We start from the raw sequence: 20468 nt of genomic DNA on the forward strand, positions 1-20468 counted from the left end.
AAGAAAATAGCAGTATATGGCGACTCCGAACTAGTTATCAAACAAGTCAAAGGTGAATTTCAGGCCAAACACCCACGTATGAGAGCTTATAGAAATGTTGTTTTAGATATCCTGAAAAGATTTTCTGAACATACTTTGACATGTGTGCCCCGGATTCAAAATGGCGTTGCGGATGCATTGGCCAAGGTAGCAAGTAATTTGAAAATACCAATGAATTCAAGCAGCAAGTTCGAAATCTATGTGAAGCATCGCCCTACAATCCCGGATAATCAAAGGTGTTGGCAAGTCTTCCAAGATGACGAAGAAATCAAAGACTTCTTGCATGGAGAAGGAAAATTCGAAGAAATCTCAATAGACATGGAGCCTGAATGAGTAAATCAAATGGATGTTTTGCAGCTGAAAGATAACTATATTCCTAAAGGGCTGATTCCTTTAGAAAAACTTTTTGATCAAGATGATGTGGCGCGCAAGCCAACTTTGATGCCAACAGAAGAAGGTGTGGAAGATGTGAACCTTGGGACAGCAGAGAATCCAAAGATGGTGAAGTTATCAAAGGCATTGTCACTCAAGGTAAAGAATCAATACATTAGATTATTGTCATCATTTTCTGATATGTTTGCTTGGGATTATTCAGATTTAAGGACCTATGATACAAGCATTATTCAACACACTATTCCCATAAAGCCAAATCAAAAACCTTTTCGGCAAAAGTTGCGGAGGATCAATCCCAAGTTGCTGCCTTTGATTGAGAAGGAATTCAATAAGCTCTACAAGTCCGGAATTATAGTTCCTATTCGCTTTTCTGATTGGATCTCCAATCTAGTGCCAGTGAGAAAGAAGACCGGTGAAATACGCTTATGCATAGATTTCAGAAATTTGAACAAAGTATCTCTCAAGGACAACTATCCGCTGCCCAAAATGGACCACATATTGCAGCGGGTAGTGGGCGCTTCAAGGATGTCATTGCTAGATGGATACTCTGGCTACAATCAGATTTTAGTGCATGAAGATGACCGTGATAAGACAGCCTTCACTACGCCTTGGGGAACATTTCATTATGCTAAAATGCCATTTGGGTTGAAGAACGCGGGTGCCACATTTCAACGAGCTATGGATATGGCCTTTGCTAATGAAAAGGATATATTCTTAGTTGTTTATCTTGATGACTTAACCGTATTTTCCAAATCAGATGAAGAGCATTTATTTCATTTGACGAAAGTTTTCCAAAAATGCAGAAAATATTGCATTTCTTTAAATCCAAAAAAGAGTCTTTTTGCCATGAGTGAAGGCAAGTTGCTGGGACATATCATTTCCAAAGACGGTATCCGAATCGACCCCGCACGGGTGGAAGCAATTCAGCAGCTAGAGCAGCCCCGAAACAAGAAGGAAATACAATATTTTAATGGCAAATTAAATTTTTTGCGCCGCTTCATTCCTAATCTTGCAGAGCACCTTAGAGAGATAACCAATATGCTTCGGAAGGACAGCGAGATCAAGTGGACCGAGGAGGCGGTCAAATCCTTCAATTTAATCAAGGTAATCTTGTCTTCAGCCCCAACCTTGATCAGCCCCGATTATACTCAGGATTTCATTTTGTTTTCTTTTGCTTCTGAGCATACATTGGCAGCCGTATTAATGCAAAAGAGAGAAGGAGTTGAGAGGCCAATTGCATTTTTCAGCCGAATCATAAGAGATGGGGCGCTAAATTATAACATCATTGAGAAACAAGCGTTGGCACTGATTAAGGCTTTGAAAGATTTCTGGGTATATATTCTTAACTCTCATGTATTAGCATATGTCCCTAGTGCAGCCGTAAAAGATGTCTTGGTACAAACGGAGCCGGAAGGTAGGAGGGGTAAGTGGATTGCTGCTCTTTTAGAATATGATGTTGAAATCAAGCCCACCAAGCTGATTAAAGGACAAGGTCTCGCTAAATTGATGGCTGAAACAAACCTTCATGCCCTTGACATCAACTTGATTGTTGCCTTATCCGATGTTGATGAAGAAAATTCAGCGGTTCAGGTATCGGATATTTTTATTACTTCTCCTTGGTATGCTGATATAATTTATGTGCTGCAAAATGTATCCGCACCTCCTGAAATGTCAAGAAACAAAGCAAGGACATTGAAGCTAAAGGCTGCTAAGTTTTGCATTATGAAATCAGCACTATATTGGAAAGATCCCGGTGGCATCTTGCTGAATTGTTTGGTTGAAGAGGAAGCAAAAGCAACAGTAGAATATTTCCATAAAGGCGACTGTGGAGGTCATTTGTTTTGGAAAACTACAGCCAATAAGATCTTGCGAGCTGGTTTCTATTGGCCTTCCCTATTTTCTGATGTATATAAAGCAGTGAAGAGCTGCCATGAATGCCAAATATTCCAAGGAAAACAAAGGTTGCAGCCATTGCCTCTCAAACCGGTGGAAATCAGCGCACCATTTCAGCAGTGGGGCTTAGACTTTATTGGCGAAATCCACCCTGCATCATCCGGGCAGCATCGATGGATCTTAACTGCCACTGATTACTTCACAAAGTGGATAGAGGCAATTCCCACTCGGCAGGCCACAGATTCGGTAATCATCTCTTTTCTTGAAAATAATATCTTGTCACGTTTTGGCTGTCCATTCAAATTAATCACAGATAATGCAGCAGCCTTTAAGTCCAATAAGATGGTTGATTTTTGCTATAAGTATAACATCAGCTTGGGGCACTCCACCGCTTATCATCCGCAAGGCAATGGGCTGGCCTAATCATCAAACAAGTCACTAGTCAACATTATCAAGAAGATGCTGGAAATTAACAAGAAAAGTTGGCATAAGAAGTTGGTAAATGCATTATGGGCTGATCGGGTAAGTCAAAAGAAGTCCATTGGCATGTCGCCATTTGAGATTGTTTATGGAATTGATGCAGTTTTTCCAACATCACTTAGGGTACCGATCGCGAGATTGCTTCAAGAAGCGGGAGAAGATCTGGATCCAATGCAAAGGCGAATCAATCAAATGGTTCACTTACAGCAAACAAGGGAAGAGGTTCTCCAAAATTCTTTAAGGTTGCAAGAGCGTATCAAGAAAATCTATGACAAGAAGGCAAAGTCGGAAAACTTTCAGCTGGAGGATGTTGTTTTGAGATGGGATGCCCGAAATGAGGACAAAGGTAAGCATGGTAAATTTGATAATTTGTGGAAAGGTCCTTATAAGATTGCTGCATATCGTGGTCCCAATGCTTTCATTCTCAAAGAGTTGAATGGTGATGAATGTCCCGGTGGGTCGGTGAATGGCCGGCTTCTCAAAAGATATCATGCTCGAGCAATGCTGCTCTAATCATCCTCATTGTAATTACCGTTTTCCTTTCATTACAGCAAGTGTGAACTGATCTCTCATCCTTAGTTTGGCGCCCGCGGTGAAGGCTATAATTCTGAGGATGGGGATTGGTTGGTGTGAAGTTTTCAGATTGTTTATTTTCTGCAAATGTTAGTTTGTTTGAGTCAAAGTCCTTTGAAAATTTCAGTTTATAGTCCAAGTCGAATAAAGTTATTTCAAGTTTGGTCATGTCTGTACAAGTTGACTCCATTTGCCCAATGAATAAAGCACTGGTCTGCTCTCCCAGAGGTCTAAGGTTCTTGGCACCTCCAAGGAGCTACCATCCCCATTGGAGCCAATGTTAGTGTCGGTCTTGAGCCCTCCATCGGTGATCAAAAGCTCTTTGCATGAGCATAGGTAGGTGTCTCATCAGTATCAGTTTTGCATCCCGTTAGGCATGCCATAAAACTGATGGAGGAGCTGGTCCTTGTTCCCTTCTCGGCTTTGCTGGATCAGGTCGTATCATTTAATGAGCTTGTGTTACACTTGTTTTATTTTTGTCTTGAAGTCCCAAGTCTTAGGTCTAGGGTTTTGGTCAAAAATCACTGCAAGGTCATGAGTCAGAGGTCTAATAGGCCCCAGCAAGCCGGAAGGAGGTATGTTAATATGTTCCATTGATATTTTTCATCAGGTACAGCTCATTTATACCTTGGATTTAAAAACCCTGTTTTTAAACCCAAGGTCATGTGAAATTTGCAAAAAATAAGGAAAATTTTCAAAATTCTTCAAAATTCCGGCAATAACCCTGGTCTCCTCGCCAGAGTCCATCAGATGGTCAACCTGCAAAAAGAACGGAGTTAAAGCACTCAAAAGATCAAATTCAGGACAAAGTGAACTCAAAACACTGTTAAAAGTGAATGTCAAAACAAAAACATTAGAAAGTGGGTTTGGTAAGTTAATTTTTTCAAATTGGGCCTATAAAGAGTAAATTTCCCTCTAAACAGCCTCATTATGCATTTGAGAGCTTGCAAAAACGAGTGAGAGGTCAAAAGAGGCGATTTGTAGAAAGTTGGAGTCATTCTCAGGGGCGCGACCACTCAGGCTCAGTGCGCGACCAGTTGGGTGGGGCGCGACCACTCAGCGACCCCTCTGCAGTGTATTTTTCTAAAGGGCGCGACCACTCAGGCAGGGCGTGACCACTCAGAGCAGGGGCGCGACCACTCAAGCTGTCTTCTACAGAACCACTCCAAATCGACTAAATCGCCCTCTTTCTTGCTCAACTGATCGAGGTAGGGTCTTCTAGTGCGTTTGAATGCTTGAAACATGAAATGATGGGCTTGCATATATATGTTTATCACCAAGAAATGTAAGAAGAAATGGATTTGGGTGATTGCTTGTTCATGTAGGCATTATGCTAGGGTTGATGTTTTTTCAAGGCTTTAAATCCCTATTTATTCCCTCCTTGTTTCCTATTAAATTCACAAATGTCATAATATGTTTATATCTTATCTCATTTGCAATAAAAACTAAATCTCTCATCCCAAAATTCCTAAAACCCTATCCCTTCCCCAAATCCCTTTACAAAACCCTAATGCCCTTTCATGTATTCTACCCAAACCCTAATACCCTCCACACGGCAAGGAAAATAAATGAACAACAGCAAGGATAAAAAATGTTTTATAAAAAGAGAAAAGAGCAATAATATGGCAAAATGACCAAATAAAAAAAAAAGATGTTGCTGTGCATAGTCATTGGAAAATAGAAGACACACTGTTGTTGCATATCCATAGCAAAAACAAGAAAAATGCAGATGTGTATATGTATAAAATGGACATATTGCTGTAAATATTGTTTACAAAAAGAATATTGTTGTGTCTCCCCAAAACCAAGCCCTGTTTTCCTCTCTACCCCTTCCCTAAAATCCTGTTCAATTAAGATCCCTTTTCCCTTATGACAAGATGTAAAAGAAGCCTTGTTCCCCTATGACTAAATGTACATAAAATCCTTTGAAAAACACTGTTTACCTTATGATGTACATTGAAAAAACAAAAAACTCAAAGGAGCAAGCTATCTATGCTGTCCTATACTCCTGTTGCAAATGCATGTCCTTTCCCTTGATGACTATCATACGTATTTTCCCTAATAAAGTATTTCTTTGCAAATGATTTCCTAATGATGGAAGATGAGATGATATGTTTGAAATTTTGTGAATTATCCCTTTAAAATCCCTGTTTTTACATATTTTCCTATTCCTTATTAAAAATCCCTCCCCTAACATTTCCCTTATGATTTTTTCCCCCTTGAAAACAGCATACTTCTCAGCATTTTTGCAGGCAAGGGCAGCAGTTTACTCTATCTATTTGCTTCACTTTTCTCAAAAGCACCATGTCAACCACTGAAACCTATGAGCAAGGTGATGACCGGTCTTCTTCCACAGAGATCGAGGTACAGCAGAGGCCTCGTAAGGGTGGCAAAGGTGGTCATCATAGGAGAGAGGAACCCACCTCTTTGGCAGAATTGCAGGCCTATCCTATGGCAGTGAATTGTTTCCGTTATATGTCATGTTTTCAGTTTTGTGAGAGGCTTGCCCAGATTCAGCACCACAGGGAGTTGGCCCGCTTATTTGTTTTGCACCTTCATGATGGCCAGGTCACTCTTGCAGGGGTGAATTTTGTACTATCTCTGGAGGTGATTTCAGAGGCTACCGGGATACCAAATGTGGGTGAGGTGTGGCCCAAGCACAAAATGCTGGATTATGTTTATTTTGAGCCATATGTCAGGCCAGCATTCATGATTCACTTGTCAGGGGTCTTTCCCTTCAGATTCCTCCGGGGGGAGTATGCTCTGATCATGCGGCTTATCATGCATTACTTCACATGCGAGGGAAGATTTTCACAGGTCTTCTCTTGTCACATTCACCTGTTGATGCACTTTACCCGAGTGAGGATGATGAACATCCCGGTTTTCTTCTTCCAGGACATTCAGAGGATGGTGTCCGTGTTTCAGAGGCAGTCCCCAGCTCAGCAGCATAGGAGTTTGTGCCATCATGGTCTCATCAAGCTCATTGTTTCCCATCAATTGAGTCAGCAGGGCATTCTATGGGCAGACTTCATTTTTCATGAGTTCTTTACAATGCCACCACAGCCACACCCAGAGCTAGAGGTCATTTATGAGGAGGGAGGTCCATCTCACCAGCCCGAGATCATTGTTCCGAGACAGGTTGCTTCCTCACCTCAGGTCACCTACCAGAGAGGTCACAGGACCTTGTTTGCAGCAGCTCAACGAGTACTTTCTCCACAGCAGGTGGAAGGGGTCTCGCCATCATCATATACAGGTCAGCGAGTGTTATCTCCACATCAGGTGGAAGGGGCCTCGCATTCTTCATCAGCAGAGGCAGTACGGGAGGGCAAGCAGCCCATGGTTGAGGACGAGAGAGTTGGCGATACACATCATGATTTCATTGACCTTGATGCTCGCTCCCCCACTTCAGATTTGCATGAGATCATCCGACAGAGAGAGGCGGAAAACCTCTTGTTACAGCAGAAGCTCGACATGGCCCAATGGACAATAAACTATCTTGAGCAGCGCAACAAGCAACTTGAGGATGAGAAAGAGTTGGATGAGCTGTGGAGGATTCGAAGTGACCGAGTCATCAACCGTAGGAGGCCCGGTGACTTGCTGCCCAAGGAGAGGGAATCCATGCTTATCCATGTGAATGCACACTTGGAGAGACTATTGGAGAAAGCCAACCAAGACAAGAGGCTGCTACGGAACATGAAAAATCATTATTGGGCGAGAATGCATGTTTGCAAAGCAAAGATGAAGATACTCCAAAGGAAGTTGTCCGAGGCCCGCAGGAGGAAGAAGAAGACCAACCCGCTCCGTATCTTGGCTGAGGCCTCTCTCACTCACCATGATACTCATTAGCCTCCTCCTAGCAGCAAACCCAAGAAATTTTGAGAGTTTGGAGACATTTTTGGCATTTTTGAGAATTTTACAGGTTTTGGCCATTTGAGTGGTCTCACCCCGCGCGCGACCAGTCATGGGGAAAGCTCAGAATGGGGAAAACTCTACATTTTTGGAATTTTCATGCAAAAATACACTTGCCTATGGATGGGTTTCATATTTTATGAAGATTTGGGCTTCCAAAAGCTCAAAATACATGCAAATTTTGACTTTCTGCCCCTTTTTTGAGTTGCAGAAAGCTGCCTTGGGAGAAATGACTTTTGAGGGGACAAATCAACTCCAAATTCCGAAATTCTAGTGGGGTTGGAAAGTAGACTCACAGAGCTTTCCAATGAGCTATCTTGCACCTGATTTGGACACCGGGAAGGCCCTCAAACAGAGCTGTCAATGCGCGCGACCAGTCAAAGTGAGGGGCGCGACCACTCAGGGAAATTTCACTGTTTTGACCAGTTCGGCCAGCAAAACACTGTTTTTACTTTGGTTGACTTTTGAGGCATGTAAATGATGGATTTTTGTGTAATTTTCATAGCACTTGGATACATTTACTCTCCTTTGACACTTCTAGAAGTTTCTTTGATGTAAATAGTGAATATTTAATGCATGGATAGATTACCTAAGTTTTAGTGGCAAGTTGTTTTGACTGCCTATTATCTAGTGCTCAGTTTAGAATTAGTTGAAACAGCTCCTAAGAAGCTGAGCTCGACCCCTAGAGGTGGGGAAAGGAGTTAGATCATCTATATTATGCCTTCTCTTGCTCATTTTCATGGTTGGACTCTTGAGGGAGAAGCTCCTATTGTATATTTTACTTGTATCTCTGCAATTTGAGGAAAAGGAGGACCAGGGTTTTTGCAGACATCATTGGGATTCTTGTGGACTCTTGTGTTGATGGTGTGTTCTCTTATTGTAATTGTAATTGCGTTTATGTGTTCCATCTCTTTCTTTACTGCAGCTTATTAAAAAATGAAGTGATAAAGTTTGAATTCATGCTTGCCATGCTCAGCTTTCAAATTTGTTTAATGTTTATGTTTTCCACTGTCTAGAGAGGATTCAAAGTCATTGTTTGCCCTCTTTAGCTTCTCTTTTTTCTTCCTTGATCATCCATCTCAGCTAAAGGCACAGCACAAACTCCTACCTTGCCCCAAAGACCCACCTGCAAAACCTGAGCTCAATCCCCGCACCCTGAATTACACTCCCTCCAATTGCCACCAAAAAACCCTAAAAACTTTAGATCAACCTTCCTAATCAGTTTACTAGCCTAATATCAGTGTTAACTTGTTGGTCATCTCACCCCATTGAAAATTTGCCGAGATAGACCGGAGAGAGCCTTCTCATACCCCGTAGGGCTAGCTACGAGGTGAAATGGTTTGATGTTGCCTTGAAGGTTTACCTTCCTCAGCCTAGGGTGAAATCTCAAGCGCTAACATACCCAAGTGTTCTCATTTCATTAGAACAAAGCCTTCATGAGGAGGTAATCCAGTCCTTTTATGAAAAACACGATGAGATCTTTGTTCAAGTAAGTGAAAAATCTTCTTTGGATAACTCAGTGGTAAATGATAGAAGTGTTAGTTTTGAGTTTCAAGACATATCTAAAGTTTTCCCTCACATGACTGATGAGTGTGATAAGAAATATGACAATTTGGTTGCCATGTCATATGAAGATGATCAACAATGTATTCAAATTGCAGAAGACCAAGGAATTTAGGACTGTCATTCAGGTTTTTCTTCTCAAATTTCATGTTTTGAATTGTCATTTCAAGAAGACATCTGCTTACCTATTTGTTCAGAAATTTTCGAAGACTTCGAACAAACTCTTGTTGAGGTACATTATGAAGAGAGATCAGATTCAAGAGAAAAAGGTATCTTGCTTCTTATATATCAACGAGAGGTAATTTTTCATGTTTTTCAAGATCCAGTAGCAAGTTTATTGCAATTAGTAGTGAAGTTAATTATTGCAGTATTCCGTGATGATGGAGATCATTGTCAGCTTTGGTTTTGGCTATCAAATTGTAAATATTTATTGTTGTCCAGAAAATCTGATTGGGAGAATCAATCGAGGAGGCATTTTCTTGATTGGTTACACTGGCATTTTGATATTGCCTAATTGTACATATGTATTTAATAAGCAGGTGGTTGTCATCAAGATTTGAAGCCCTCACGTCTTCGTTATTTGCTACCATCAAAAAGTTTAGTAAGATTTTTATTTTAGTAAGTATTGATTCAAGTTGTTATGTTGAGTTTCAACAATTAGTAAGTTTTCTTTAGTTTTTGATCGTATTGGCCCACATGGTTAGGCACTTGGTCTACGGTGTTCTTGATGCCTCCAAGGAGTTGTCATCCCCAATAAGGTCAATGTTTGTGTCAGTACTTCTAGCCTTCCACCAGTGATCAAACATGCTCTTACAAAGTGGTATTAGGGTGTCAAAGTCAATTTTTTTTCATTTCAGTGAGTCTTCAAGTAAAAATTTGGTCACTGGGTATTAGGTCTAGGACTGTTTTCACTCCTTCCAAAGTTTTCCAAGTACTGGTCCATGTCACCCCTCAGCTGATTGTACCATCATTAAAAGAGTTTTCATCGTTATTACAGGTTCCAAACTATCATTTGTAAGAGAGTGGGTCATCTTATACCTTGTTTCCTTAGTTGTTCTTTTAAGGCTCATTTCCCTCTCCTAGGGTTTTGAGGTCATTTTTCTTGGTTCCATGAATCCAATGATCAAAAAATCAACAAAACTTATATCCTAATGCTCATATACCTTCCCCTAATATTCATATATCTTCTTAAACACTTCCCATCACTTATATCCCTCAAATTAACCATTTTCCCACAAAACCTAGCCTATTGTTACAATTTGACACTTTTTTTAAGGCTAGGCCTGTGTTTTTCCCTTTTGGACCCCTTACTCTCACTCAATCTTTGAAATTCCACTTTCCCTTATTTCCTAACATCCCTCCCTACCTCCCAAAATTTTCCTAAGAATTTAGAATCTCACATCCCCTTCATTTCCCTTCATTTCTACAAATCCCCTGTTTTCCCTTCACTAAACCCTAATTTCCTGTCCCACTGAGCTAGGGTTTGCTATGGAATCAGAGATATCTGAGTAGATCAAGCATAAAGGATATCATCAGGTATGAGTCCATTTCATATCACCAACATTAGGTCTCCATCATTTGTCAAGAAATCATTCCAAGGGACAAGTCATTCACCACACACAAGGGCCAGTTTTTCTTCAAACTATGTTTTAGACCCAACAAGGATGAATTTGGAAGGCCAAGGATGAAAAACCTCCTTCACTTTTTAGACAGGTGTCATGGTTTTAGAGCAATGTCAAAACTACAATTGCTACAAGAGAGTTGCTGCACTTCTGGAGTAACTTTGGAAAAATCACTTTTTATTCTATTTTGAGTCTCCAAATGACTTTCTTGATGGGTGCAATGATAACTATAAAACAATATCTTTCCAATGAGCTATCACACACTCAATTTGGAGTTGAGGAAGACCTCAAAACGTTTCCTGCAAGTTAACACTTCATTTTTGCACCCTCATTCTTCACTTTTTGACCAGTCTTGGGAGAATTGTCTTTTTTGGGGCTATAATTGATCATTTTCAGTGCTTGATAGGTCCATTGTGTATCCAAGAGAGATACCTTTCCAATGAGCTATTATGGGCTCAATTTGGACACTAGGAAGGCCTCCAAAATGGCCCTGAAAAAAGTGTTGCGCATAGAGCTTGGGTGTTGCACATAGGACAATTTTCTGCTAAATTTGCACTTTACTATGCCATGACTCTAATTTTTGGGTTTTCTCTCATGGATGATGTTTTTACTAATGTAAATGGTGACTAGGCATGTAAATAAGATGAATATTAGTTACTAGAGGGTAGATTCATTGGATCAAAAGTTATCTTGAAGTCAAATGAATCAGTTTCCTCCCTTTTAGAGGCAAGTTGTTAGGGTTGCCTGGATTCCAGTTTCTTGTTTAGATTTTGATGGATTAGTTCTTCATCTTAGGGATTTGACCCCTGAGTATGGGAGGAGGTTGAATTGAGGTCTATATCTTCTTTTTCTTTCTCATTGTAAAGGGTTGGACTCAGTTGGATGCTTATTCTTTGAGAAGACATCATTTTGTATAAGTTTTAGTAGGAAATTAATGAAAAGTTGCAGCTATTTGTTTGAGATTCAGGTGGTATGATGTTCAGTTCAGTTTTTATTATGTTTTCATGTGTTAAAATGTATCACATCGGCCAAAATATTCTCTCATGGGATTTCTACCAAAATATTTTGTTTGATTCATTATGGATCACAGAAGCTTGAATACATAAAGTCTATGTTTTATTCAGTTTAAGAAGAATCCATGTTGCTTACATGCTCTTTCTAGATCCTCCCCTGTCTCGAATCACCTCACCCATCAAAACCCTAGAGTGTTGAGCCTTGTGCCTACCTTGCCCCATTGAAAACCCTGCAATTTTGACCTAATTTCCTTGCCCTAACTGTTTGGCTCCTCCTGATCCAGCAAAACCCTTCAAAATCAAATCAAACCTTGTGCTACTATACCTAGCCTAATATCATTTTCTTGATCTAGTCATATTGGCTGAGATCCTTATGGAGAGAGCCCTCTCCTGGCCTAGTAGGGCTAGCTACTTGGCTAAGCGTGGTTTTTGGTTACCCTGGCATTGCCTTGCTTCAACGTGAGGTTGAATCCAGGTGTTAACACTTTGTACTGCCACATCATGTGGACATCATCTACCACCGTCAGTTCCTGAGGGCCAATCGGTTGTTGTCATGTTTCTCATTATAGGAGAGAGAAAGGGTCCCTTGGTCCTTGGTTTACAAATGATTTCCTTTGTATTTCTCTCCCTACAACCCTCAGTGATTTTCAAATAAATGCAATTTGTAAGGAGTTACAAAATCCAAAAACTTTGAATTTCCAAAGGGTTCCGATGTTCCGTCCTTCTGAGGTCCCAAAGTCTCCAACCCTTTGACGTTTTGACATGTTGACCTTCTAATATTCAAGGTTTCGATGTTATGCATGCTTCCTGGTATTCTTCTTGCTCTGATATTTGGCCTACTCCAATATTCATCTGGGTTCCAAGGTCCTAAAATTTGGGGTCTAAAATTCGACCTCCTCCTAAGGACTTCAAGGTCCTTACTTTAGTTGTTAATAACTTTTGATCCTAAGATCCATTCATGGACTTCCACATATCATTGGAAATCTATTTCTAAGAACTAACCAACTGTACTAACTCCAAGAGTATCTAAGCTGATCTCTTGATGTAGACTCTCCTCCAAAGTCTGGGACTCCCAACCACCATAGTCATCATTTTATGTCTTCTCTTTTAGGCATGCTACTATGGTGATTCTCTACCTGAGACTGCAGCAACCATAGGACTACCCATGATCTTGATAGATCAATCATATCAATGATAGCCCGATTGACATCAATTCCAACATACCAAGTTCCACTAATCAATCAGACAATGTCAATTGTCCAACAGCCTCTAACTTCCCTTTATTCATGCATCAGGCTTCATCTGAGTCTTTACACTGCATATCAAGTTTCACTCATCTCTCCCTGAGCTCCATTAACTTTCCTCTTTCCCCCAACCAATTCCCAATACCCTCAAAACACAAAAGGTAAGAACCAGAAGATAATATGAAAACATAGAAACCCAGACAACAATATAGCACCACAAACAAAGTGGCATGGCCATGCCAAACACAATCAAAACCACAAATCAAGCACAAACAAATCACAAAACAATGAAAGAACAAGAATTTAAACAAACACCATGACTCAACCCCCATGAGTTCCCAGTGGTTCCAAGGTTTCATGAGTTAAATATCAGCCCAAGCCTTCCTTAATATATATGGTAGTCTCTTTTATCATCCAATTCCTTGCATCATACTTCCATAAACACACAATTTTCAGTGCACTAATAAATATTAAAATATAACAATTGCCTTACCTTGTTATACCCAAAACATCACCCCACAACTAAACACATGCACATACCATCTCTCAATGAATTCAAATTCCCTTGATGAATCCAGCTATAACTAGAAACCATCTATTATGCTTGCATCTGATCAAGCATCTTCCATGTAACTTCCTCGGACCCAAATTGCTTTCATGCAATTTAAATTGCTCTATTATGCAGTCCTAGAGAATGAGCTTAATCTGTTGTAAGATGCATTGATGCTTTGAATGGAACTCTCCCTCTGGTTCCACCTTCCATATTGATGATGGATGAATAATGATCTTCCTACCTATTATCCACTGATGTATAAATCTAAGGAATGCTCTGACCTACATCCTCAATTGTACTTTCCTCTTGAGAATTGTAGATTTGAGGCTTCTTATGCATCTACTACACCACTTTGATAAAAATGGAATACATTCTTGTTATAATCTCCACCACAAGTTCAACAATGCAATGGTTCTTTTTCATTGCCTTTATTTTGTTGCTTCACAGGCTAAGACCCGTATCCTTTCTCAGTTGCATTGAATTTCTTGTAAGGTGCCACATTTTCCTTGTCACCTGCATCTTGGATCTTCCTTGCTTCTTAGTCCATTTTTCTTTAGTATTCTCATTACCTTTCCAATTAAGCTTGAACTCAGGCTTGCACTTTGACTGTTAATAATGATTCTTTAGATTTCTGATGGCTTCCACCAGTGGCTGAGGCTCATCAAACTCAATCTGATCTTTGAATTCTACTGGAAACCCACTAATTAACATTTAAATATTTTCTTTCTCGTCCTTAAGATAAGGTACATACCTCAACAACTCAATAAATTTCCTAGTATACTCATCATATATCATAGAACCCATCTTCAACTCATAGAACTCCTCGGCCCTTTCATCATAGTATCAGATATGTACTTCTTCTTAAATACTCTCTCAAACTCATCCCAAATCAACTCCTCTTCTCTAATGCCTCTAACTTGCTTAACATATTCCCACCAGATATTTGTTTTCCCTTTAATATTTAAGGTATTTATATTGGCTTTCATGTTCTTTGAATACTCATGCAATCTAAAAATCCTCTTCATCCCACACAACCGTACTTTTGCATCTTCTAATTTATTAATCTCTCCATCAAATGTATGAGGCTTGGATTTCTTGAACTCATCTGGAAAATATCTCTTCTCACTCCTCTTATAAGGATGATGGCAGTCATGGCGATGATTTCTCTCAGAACTAGAACTAGAGTGAAATCCATAAGTACTACCCCTCCTGTCAGGTGTATCCAAAGATATTCCACCTTTGACTGTATCATCTTTGTCAATTGTGTCCTCTATGAGACCTATTTCCATATGCCCAATTATTATTCTCCTCCTATCCATAACTAATCCCCATATGTCCCTACTTCTACAAATCTGAAAGACTCTAAAGGATGACTGCATTAACTTTGGCTTGTTTTCCTTAGCTCTGGTAAGCCTTTCTTGTGCCTCAATCAGCCTATTATTATCTACCTTGCAACTTCTGATATCTACCCTCAGACTCCTCAATGTATCCGCTAGATCGAGAGAATACTATTATCCTTGTTGCTCAACTAATCTTTCCTATTCCATTGAATTCACATCATTCCTATAAGGGGAGTCATGTGATATGTAGTCCACAATTTTTCTCTTCATCTCTGATATTCTATTTCCTACAATCATACCATGTTAGATAAACCAAATAGAAGACATAATCAAAACCAACCTCAATGTATCTCAAGGGAGGCTATCACATCTGCAAAAATCAATCCATATTAGCACAATATAATATCACAATCATACTCACTCATACTGATATATAAGGTCACGATATCCATGACAATAAATAGCTAGCATGTATACATAATAAACACATAAACAATTGACATGCATTCCTAAAAATCACATCTACCCCAAGGTCCATTTTTGCAATCTTGATTTTCATTTCATCCATGATATAGCCCATCCATTCTAATTGTTTGAACCTAGAAGCTTTGATACTAATATGTAACCCCTCCTCTAACATTTACTTTCTTTTACAAACTCTCCAGGGTAAACATGAGTTGATTACTACTATGACTTTACTCGACCTCCAAGTTCTAGTTATGGAAGTGGGGCCTACAAACAAGAACACATACTACCAACCCTTAGGGACACTAGATCACTCATCAACCTGACAATCACCCCTGTTGATCAATCCCTAAGTTGGAACTCATTTTCACAAGCTTGACACCCCAACCACACCCATAACACATTGTGCATGTGGTTTGGAAGATACAACCACACCCATAGACCTTCATGCATGTGGTTATGACAGAAATATTATAATTCTAATCATGCGATTACGAGATCAGTGCTACTTTTTCAGGGCTAGCCTACAGGCCACTGCTCAAAACCACCCAAAACTTCTAGAATCATGTCTAAGATAACAATATGTATAAACAATAAATTCTGAGGCTAGAACATTCTTAAAATATGCCAACCACATGATAAACCTTTCGTCGAACATGTAGTAAACATAGTAGTTACAGGTCATGAATGCATATTTGATCATGATCATCTTAACTTCACAAAAGTATCATCAAGAAGGATCAATTTTCTCTCTATCTAGTTGCAACAACACTTGTTATACCATCCATTCATCAATCATTCAATAACTTGTCAAATCATGAAAAAAGATCCATATTAAGAGAACATCATATAACCAATATATAACCATAATAGGATCCATGACAAACCATCAATAAGATCAATATATTAACTAGTACATGTGCTTGTTATTCTTAATAGGAATCAATACAAGAATACATAATAAAAAGACAACCAAGTCAAGGACTTCCACGTAACACCTTACCATAGATTGGGCTGAAATTATATTCTTGTAATTCTACCACTATAGTGTAAATCTATAGGTTGGGCTAAAGTTATCTTCTTGTATTAATTGTAGTAATAATAGAAGAGAAATTATATTGCTACAACATGATAGTTACACTATATCAATTTTCCTTAACATGGATAGTGTTGTAAGGTGGTACTATTGAGGGTTTTTCCATCTTCCTTATCTCATTAGTTCATGACCTTACATCAGGAATCTTGTTTAGGCCTCATAGATACACATCCTAATGTTGTGCAGGAGTGATCTAACTTATCTATACACTCCGATGTGTAAAGCATGACTCCTTGAGGTTGTTTGTAGGTTGGTGTTGTATGTGGAAGGCACCTAGTCTAGGGTAATCACCCCTATGTCTAAGTGAATAGATACATTTCCTAACAACCCTTCATAGGCCTTGCCTATTGACCCGTTATGTAGCTAGTGCTTAGGTAGGTGCACTTTGACACTGGATTAACTTCTGAAGACCTTGGGTTACACCAAGGGGTACATTGTAAGAATTGGAGGTCTTTCAGGAGTCACCAAATATTTGGAAGAGAGATACTAATAGGTGTTAGTACAACCATGCTTGGAATACCCTGGCCCCAAGATTGGAGAGTAGGTAGGCCCAAGATCTTAACTAGTATGCTCCAAGACACAAGGCTCTATCTTGTTGACAGATCTAAGAGAGGGATTATATATTCCATTGAGGATCATTGATCTCCCTTCATACATTTTGCTACCATATGTTTTATGATGGCTCAAAGACCTTAATATTTGCAAACCCTCGAGAGATTGGGTAGACCAACCATGGGCATAGATGGATATGTCTTTATTTAGTATCCCTCGATACAGGCCCTGTGAACCAAAGGATTGGTAACTTGCATTAAACTCAAGATGGATAGCACTAATGGGTGCCTTTGTAAACTCCAAAAGTTGTAGTGGAATGTTGGTGAAGCTCCATATAGTTTTGGAACCATACCAGTCGCGACATGTTAAAATGCCTTCACAAACAACACAAGGTACAGGAAGATAGAGATCCTTCAGGAAAACCACTGCATGCAAGAGCACGTTTGTTGATCATGGTAGGATTTGACCTAATGGATCTGTTAGAAACTTAGACAAGAGGTATTGCTGCATCTCAGGGGCAAGTTAAACATTTTAGCCTCGAGACAAGAAACCTTATCTGAACATCCTAACAGAAGCCTTATTTGTTGGCCACCTTTTCCTCTGGGTTTGCGTGGGAGTTCTTAGATTCCATCCAAGGTGGGATTATCGTTGAGAAGCTGAGAGTCCCTTAAATCCCATTCACCCCAAGGTTTATTTTCCCCAAGTCTTTGTTCTTGAGCGAAATGGTATTTTTGAGGGACTAGCACTGATCTGGTTCTCTCTAAAATCTCAGATTATCGGATCTCGAAGGTGTGACACCCTCCTCCCACATCTACCTAAGAAACCAACAAGTCATAGTAAGCATGCGACGAGAGACCATTATGATATGATTCAACCTCCTAAGTCACGTTAAGGAAGTGAAACTGAAGGAAACACATCGTACATGCATTAGTCATCATCTACAAGACCCTCAGGAACCAATCCAATACTTTTGCTAGCTTTCCTTAGGGTCCCGCTGATCTTTTGGACAACTTAAGCGTTAGCTTATCCCATGCTATAAGCATGAGGGCAACCAGAAACCCAAAGTCACTCTCACAGGCTTACCTACTAGCGACTTGAGACCAAAATTTTCAGTGTTATGCCAGCCACTCTGGGATTTGAGCCACTTTTTCAAACCCAAAACCTGGGTCACTACCAAGAATTCAACTATCTCTTCAAATAAGTAAGATAACATGGGAATGATAGTACTAAATCAAATACTTGTTCAAGACCTAGACTGAACCCCTACAAGCCATGACAAGAATTTCATTAAACATATTGTAAATGTGAAATCTACAGGGGTATATAATAGATCTAAGCATAGGGGTCCCATACTTATCCGAGATTCACCATGAAGAATTGTTTCCTTATCACTTTAGTTGTCATTCCATCCATTAGGTCATAGATACATTTTTCATTCATTTACAGGTAAAAACATGAAGAGATCCATACATAGTTGTTGTCATAAAACACATACATAACCAGCATAATAGGGACAGAAATATCAATGAAATAGTAGTCATATACACCACATATAATCCATCATAATACTCATATAAATACAAAGATATATAACCTTTCATTAGTGATGAAAAATACAAACCTGGGATGGGACTTCCATGTTCCACTTGACCGTAGAATGACTGATCCAAATCTCTCTTCAACAATTCACCCCCGTGCCATATTCTAAATGAATGTGGAATCTCATAGAACACATCAATCAACACTCATCCAGGGCTTCTAGAGGCCATCCATCTCAACCCATCAAATAGTAATTCCACCTCATGGTCATACATCACCAAAACCATCATCAGATCAGTCTTTATCATAGCTTTCCCGGGATCTAGAGTGTTTCTTCCAACCCGGCTCCCAGGACTAGTAATTCAACCCACCGAGGGCTCCAGAGAATTTTTCCAACCAAGGCTACAGGACTAGTAACTCAACCCAATTTGTTACAGGGTTCCAGAGTGTTTATCCAACCAAGGCTCCAAGAACTAGTAACTCAACCCAATCTAAGGAAACATGAGAACTGATGAGCCCCAAATTTGGTAACATTTTGGGCTCATTTGGCCTACTTACCCTTGCTCAATCCTTCATTTTTCATCACTTATGCATCATTTTTTAGTATATTCATGTTATTTGTACGAAGGAGGGCAGTCACTATTCCTAGGTGGCTAACACATGTTTATTTCAGGTTTTTTTTACATTTAATGGAGCAAAACCACGCAGATGAAGGCTAGGAGACAGCCAAGATGGGATTGCGGTTTTGTAGGAAGGCTGTCCACAGCATTGAATGGCCTTCCTCGTGATCTCCACCCCAACTCCGAGCTCCAACCACCACCGAGCTAGAAGGCAGCCAAACGGATTGAAAGGAAACAGCAGATTACTCTTAGTTTGGGCAGCCAAACCCCACTAATTTAGGAGGCCAGCTTGGCCCTTGTAATGTATAAATCAAGAGGCTGTAGCCTTCGATGGGGACTTTTGAAACTTTGTTGTTTATTCTGGACTACGAGCTGATAGCTCTGTTTTGCTCTTTGTAAGCCATTTTTGGCATGTTGTTAGACTTATGACTATTATCTTTTAATAAAAGGCAGGCAGATTTGAGTTCAGTTCTGAGTTCTTAGAGGAGCTATAGCTCTCAGGGTTGGGCCCAACCTGAGAGCAATAGACCTCCTTTCTTTGTATTGTTACTTTCCTTTCAGCATTGTATTTCTTTTCCTTCACATGCATTTGGAAACACAGTTTGCTGAGTTGAATTTCTTGATGTGATTGAGTAGGTTAGTTTTGTGAGCAAAGTTGCTTTCAGTAGTTTATATTAGAGTAAGGAGATTAGAGTTAATCGGAGCTCCAAAAAGGGTTGATTGCACACTCACTTCCACCTCTGTTTAGAGATTGGGATTGCAGCCCGTGCCACCCACCAAAAACACAGTTTTACATGTTCATACAAGCTTTAATGCAATGTTCTCGGTTGTAGCAGCATCCATGCATTCAGATCTTGTGGAATGAATCTTTGTTTCAGTACCATGCAAGAGTTTCCTTACAAAATCACGTTGTTGTTCTATGGTTTTATAAAAACAGTTAGAATAGGTTGATGAAATCTCGGTTTTGTGCAAGACACGGATGATTTGTTTCATTTACACTGTGCAGTATCACTCTCTCACGCCCTTACCCTCCTAAGTCGTGCCTAAGCCATCCACTCTTCCCTCAGTTAGACCACTTACCTCCAAAACTCTTCTATCACCCACGTGATTCTGCCTTTTCGTCCTTCCATCTCCTCTAACCTTCTCTAGACCAACCAGCTTTGCACACCCCCTCTCCATCTCATCTCTCTGTCTATAAGCCATCACCAGCTCCCCTCCTACCTTCCTGTCCATCCCCATAGCCTCTTCCACTCATCCATCACCAAAAAATCCTATTGCAGAACATCCTGTAGAAATTAGCAGACTTCCTGTAGAAATTCTGAACATCCTGTAGAACCCCTGCAGACTTCCTGCAGAAGCTTGTAAACAGGGTTGCCAAGCATCTGAACTTTATGAACTTCTCTGAAAGGATGCTAGGGATCCCTTAGACCCTCTCTGAGCCTTCCTGACCTCTTCCAAGCATTTCCCTCCTTGACCTATCCCTGCACAGTCAAAGGCCCAGATAGAAGCACACACATAATAATTCCAACAACTTGGACAAAAATACAAAAATATGCTTTCTTTAGATCAAAGTA

The sequence above is a fragment of the Pinus tabuliformis genome, chromosome 2_2 (assembly GCF_031772625.1).
Source record: "Pinus tabuliformis cultivar Carrire ecotype Pingquan chromosome 2_2, CPIR1, whole genome shotgun sequence".
In the NCBI taxonomy this organism is placed as follows: domain Eukaryota; kingdom Viridiplantae; phylum Streptophyta; class Pinopsida; order Pinales; family Pinaceae; genus Pinus; species Pinus tabuliformis.